A 5,234-nucleotide genomic window follows, 5' to 3' on the forward strand; every position below is an offset into this window, starting at 1 on the left:
GGAAGGGGATACTTAAATGCTGTTTTTTTTTTCCCGATTATATATTTTCCTGCTTCATAACCTTTCATGCCAACTACATCTATGTAAACCTGACAACCCGGGATAGGCATAAGGTAGTACTTTACTGTTTTCACTTATGTTTACTTATTTATTCTTTGTTTATTTACTTGGTTTGTATTATCTCACTAACTAGTATGCCTATATATGTATCCTAGGCTGTACATGCATGCTGTGACATGCACATTTTTGTTGCTTTTATAATAGTGTTTTGATACTGCTAAACTGTAAGTTTTTTTTTTGTCAAGCCGCAGGGGTGGGGTGGGGGGGTGTATTCTGGGATGGTCACCATGTCTTTATTTGTTACACATGTATTTTTTCCCTTTTCCATCTTAATAGAAAACTTATAAATAAAGTATAAAAAAAAATAGAGGTGACCGTGCTTTTGGAGTCTACGGACCGAAGCTATGGAATAGCCTACCTTTACACATCAGATCTGCCCAAACCCTGACACTTTTTAAAACTTCCTTAAAAACGTTCTTCTTCTCAAAAGCTTTTAATATTCCTTGATGTTCCTCTGATGTCCTGTGTTTCTCTCGTGTTGTATTTTTATTCCTTGCCTTGTTAAGCACTTTGGTCAACGTAAGTTGTTTTTAAAATGTGCTATACAAATAAAATTGTATTGTATTGTAGACTGGTTTAGTGTTAATCAACATCTAACTCATGGCCAAAAGTTACTCAACTGTTAATTAAAATTAAATAAACTGTTTACAATCTTCAATCCGTGGCTAACACATGCATTGAAGGAGGAAAAAAATATCCACTCTATAGCTATTATCTGCCAACTATTGATAACATTACCATTTGTAATTTAATGGTGTAAATGTTTTTAATTAATACACATTTAAGATGACCATGAATTAACTCTAATATGCAGTCTTTGATATAAAAAGCGTATTGTTGCATATAATACAAGCATTGTCTAAGAATGAAAATAGGCTTTTACTTAATTATTATTACAAGATTATCCTGTAGTCTAATATTAGACACCCAAACCAAACAGAAGTTTAAGATCATATACATCTTGAACGTAGATATATAAATGAACACAGAGAAGGAAAGTTTAACACTGTGAAGCACAAGCAAACATGCTGAAAGAGGCTAAAAACCATCAGGATATAATCACGGGCTTATTTTATTGCATTTGGATTCTTACCTCCAGATAAAGTAATAAACTGGACTGATAATTTAAATGTTGTTTACTCACATGTGCGTTGTTAACTCTCCGGATTTGATTATGCAGCACTGCTCCACTCGTTACTCCACATGGACTCTTGTTTACAATGTCGCGTGAGCTGTACTGCTTCTACGGTCCAAACAAACCAAACCAACATGGGACTACAGTGATTGGATGTCGTGCAGGCAGCGCGCATGCTCTCTGCTTGCAGGTGGTGCACAGATTTACAGATGCAGATACACTGAGAGCGGCGCGGCCGTGTGAATTTTTTCCCCAGGTTTTCGTGTGAAGTAGCAAGTCTTCTGGAGTCAAAAGGCGCAAGTCCAAGTGAAGTCACAAGTCATTGATGTTCAAGTCCAAGTCGAGTTGCAAGTCTTTGTACATTTTGTCGAGTCGAGTGTGAAGTCATCAAATTCATGACTCGAAGTCTGACTCGAGTCCAAGTCACATGACTCGAGTCCACACCTCTGCTAAATAGACTTGACCATATGCAGTTGCTGCACATGTTATTATGCACAATTGATGACATTTTCAGAATAGGAACTTATGAACCAAAGATTCATACAACCCACATGACTAATTCTAGCCATAAAATACATACATATACAATAAGTTATATCCAGATAATGAGATGAGTGGCATGGTAGTACACATTGTCTCCTTTACAAGTTTCTTGTCTTTTGTTCAGTTTTCCTTAACTGGGCAATGCTGTCTAATGCTGTGTTTACACCAACCGCAGTAGAGGCGTAAAGCGCGAGTGTTTTCAATGTTAAGTGAATGTGAAGACGCATTGATGGGCGTCAGGAGGTCCCGCGGTGCGGTTCACGTGAATTTGCTGCTGACGCCAGAGTTGAAAAATTTGAACTTTGGCAGAATTTCGCGCAACATTAACCAATCAGGAGCCTGCTTGCTGCTGTGGTGGCAGCCCCGCCCGGAGTCACTCATTCAACCAACGCTTGATATTGTTCATAAGCAGTCACCCTGAGCTATACGATACAAGTTCTTATTTCTATAGAGACAGGAATATAAAGGACCTCTCTTGGAAGAGTGTCAGTGAGGACTTTCGGGCAACTTGGTAAGTTTTAATACACACTTCACCTTTGAGTCATGTGACATTTATCGACCCGCACTGTTTATTTAACCCTATAGTAAGGTTATCAAATACAAACTGGTAACTCTCTTGATAAATGCAAAATCAACATAAGTCATCTTGCAAACAGACAACCGCATAGCACTTGCCCCTCCCACAAGAAGTGGAGTTTGCCTCTGACGCACGTCAAATGCTTGCTTTTGCCGCGCGTCTACTCCGCTCTACATGCGCGAATGCATCCAAATTGTTCAAGTGGCAAACCACGCGCGGTAGACTCGATTTTGACACCTGAAACGCGGTTGGTGTAAACTCAGCATGAGACCTTTACTCTCATCTATAATGTTTCTGGTCTTAATGTAGGCTATAAGTTCTCCCGTTCTCTCTCTCTCATCTCTGCAATGTCTAATTAAACCTACTTGCCCGCGTCTTCTTGCGGTTCTGAGTTATGTGTTGACTTTCCCAGGCTGTGTAGACTCATCGGTAGATTCAACTGAGCGCACGGTGACATAAAACCGACAAAAGCCTCATGCAAATTTTGTCATGACTCTAGTTTGATTGATTGCTATTTTGGTTTCTCTTTGTTTTTGTGTTTGTTTTGACAGCTTCACGTGTGCGCGTCTCTCTTCATGGGTGTCATTAATGTGATCTTCCTCACCTGCGTCTTTCACAGCTGTTGCTCGTTTGTTGCCCAATCGGTTCAGTATATTCCCTGTGTGTTTAGTGTGTCTTTGCAAGTTCGTTTTTCATGTTCATGCCGCTAACTCTGCTAGTTCTAGTCTTGTCGTGTTATCTGTGAGTTTTTGCTATTTATATTTTGTGCCTTCTGCTGCCCTTCCCCTTATAGAATTCCCTATTCTACTCTCTGGATGCCTGTGTTTTGGAGACTCAGTTTCGCTGTTGGATTACTGGAATTTCACAAGTCTCAGTCCTCCTGCTCTACTGCTGTTACACAGCTGAGTTGACTTCGCTATTCTGGATTATATCTACACGCTGTCCAGTACTGTAAGCGCTGTCCAGCGTCTATCCTGCTGAAACATTTGTAACGGGTGTGTTTTGGGAACTACAAATCCCATCAGCCTTAGTGCTATAAAAGGAAGTGGTATGATTCGTTCTTTCACTTCCTCCTTTGGTCCTTCCGCTAATCTACGAAAGGTAGCTAAGACAAAGCTAAGGTATGGCATTGATTTTATATGGGCAATTATAAGTCATCAAGTCATTTTAAATAATGCTTTTCTGTCTCTCGTACGCTTTCTGTGTGGTGATTTGAATAGAAAACACAGTGTGATGTATTGTGTAATGGCAATAGACCAGCAGGAGTAAAGATCGTTTGTCTGCAGTTGTATATCAAACACTAGTGATATTAGTGTCAAACATATGAGGCATCGTTTGGCAGGTAGTGATTTTATTGGTTGAATAAAATGAACCACATGTATTTTATTGTATTTCATTTATACCTTGTTTGTTGTTTTTAGTATTAAGGACTTGCTGGTTGCCTGAGTATCACTAAAACAAGATAAAGGATGGTAGGGGTATTGTTTATTTTATTATTTTTAAAGGGTTTATAAAGTTTTAATTGTTTTATGACTATTGATATGAAGGTTGAATGTAAATCTGGGCTTTTCTGTTTTATTTATTTAGTAATGGATTGTGTTTTCCCTTGCAGGGATGCACGGTTACCGTTTATTTGATATTTAATTTTCCTTTTGAAGTGTTGTTTCTTTAAGTCGACCGTATAAGAACTAAGATTTCATTTTGACCCATCGGTGGCTGCGGGGTTGCCTTCACTGGTGGATGATGATGTGGTGGTTTGGTCACTCTTATGTCTTTTTCTTTAGGTCTGCAGTGTGATTTGCTGTGAGTGGATTGCAGTGCGAGCATATTTGTCTAACACATTATCTTCACACGAATAGTTAACCTATGGCCATCCGGGGGTCGCTTCGTGTTTTTTTTTGGTTTATTTCTTTTGATTTCTTTGTGGGTATCTGCATTGGAGATTTGCGTTACATCCTTATGTCTTATTTGTTTGAATAAAAATTTTTTGAGTTAAAACTTCACCACTGCCTTGTTCCTGGTCATTTACCACCTTTTATGGGGTACCTGTAGGTTACACATTCTAATATCTTTGTTCCCTCTCTCTGCCACAGCTCGGGACTGTTTGCTGTATTTGAGCTGTCTAGCGAGTCCTTAGAGGATCGGTTGCCGTGGTCCAGCACGTTCTGGTTAAATCTCCACGTTGTTAATTTAAAGACTGCACCTTCCCCCTGTTCCAGTGGCTCCCGTGACGCTGCGCTCACGGGAGCGGTCTACGTACCCTGCCCCGTATCGGGGTCCCCCTATACTATCTACCCATGCCTTCATTGCCGGGGTTTTCGTCTGGTGTCAAAGAGACTGCTGGTGGCTGAGAGACATTTACCCATTGTAATTAAAGGGGACAGAGAATGAAAAACCATTTTTACCTTGTCTTTGTTGAATAATGGTAGTCTACCCGCATTCACGAACATACAAAAAGTGCTAGACATGCTAAACATCTCAGTCTCATAGAAATTCCTCTTTTAGAAATGTCAACCAGAAAACGTCCCAATCTGAAAAACTGATGCTTATGACATCACAGCCATCTCACTGCCCCTCCACTTTAAAATAATTGGCTACATTTTTTGAGTGGCAGCAAAGTCAGCCAATCAGTAATGAGATTGCAAGTTAAGCCAGTAGGGGGAGCCAAATAGGTGCAAAACCACTTGTTAAAAATCCCCCACCCTAATAGAGCTATCTGAGAGAGGTTTTTAGCAAGCTTCTAAGGCATTATAGACCCAAACAAAACAAATTTGTCTAAATGTCACATCACAGAACAAGGATAAATACCCCGTTCAATCATTCTATGTCACCTTTAATTAATAAATATCTCTGCTTTGG

The 5,234-nt window shown here is 39.7% G+C and overlaps 1 long non-coding RNA gene across 1 annotated transcript; it reads left to right on the top strand.

Annotated features, from left to right (window-relative positions):
- The first annotated feature begins 3,460 nt into the window (after nucleotides 1–3,460).
- On the top strand, nucleotides 3,461–4,731 carry LOC141281992 (uncharacterized). Its single transcript, XR_012336466.1, has 4 exons — nucleotides 3,461–3,496; nucleotides 3,596–3,717; nucleotides 3,797–3,853; nucleotides 4,069–4,731. It is a non-coding gene; the product is annotated as an uncharacterized lncRNA (long non-coding RNA).
- The last annotated feature ends 503 nt before the right edge of the window (nucleotides 4,732–5,234 follow it).

This window comes from Paramisgurnus dabryanus, chromosome 3 (assembly GCF_030506205.2).
Source record: "Paramisgurnus dabryanus chromosome 3, PD_genome_1.1, whole genome shotgun sequence".
Taxonomy (NCBI): Eukaryota; Metazoa; Chordata; class Actinopteri; order Cypriniformes; family Cobitidae; genus Paramisgurnus; species Paramisgurnus dabryanus.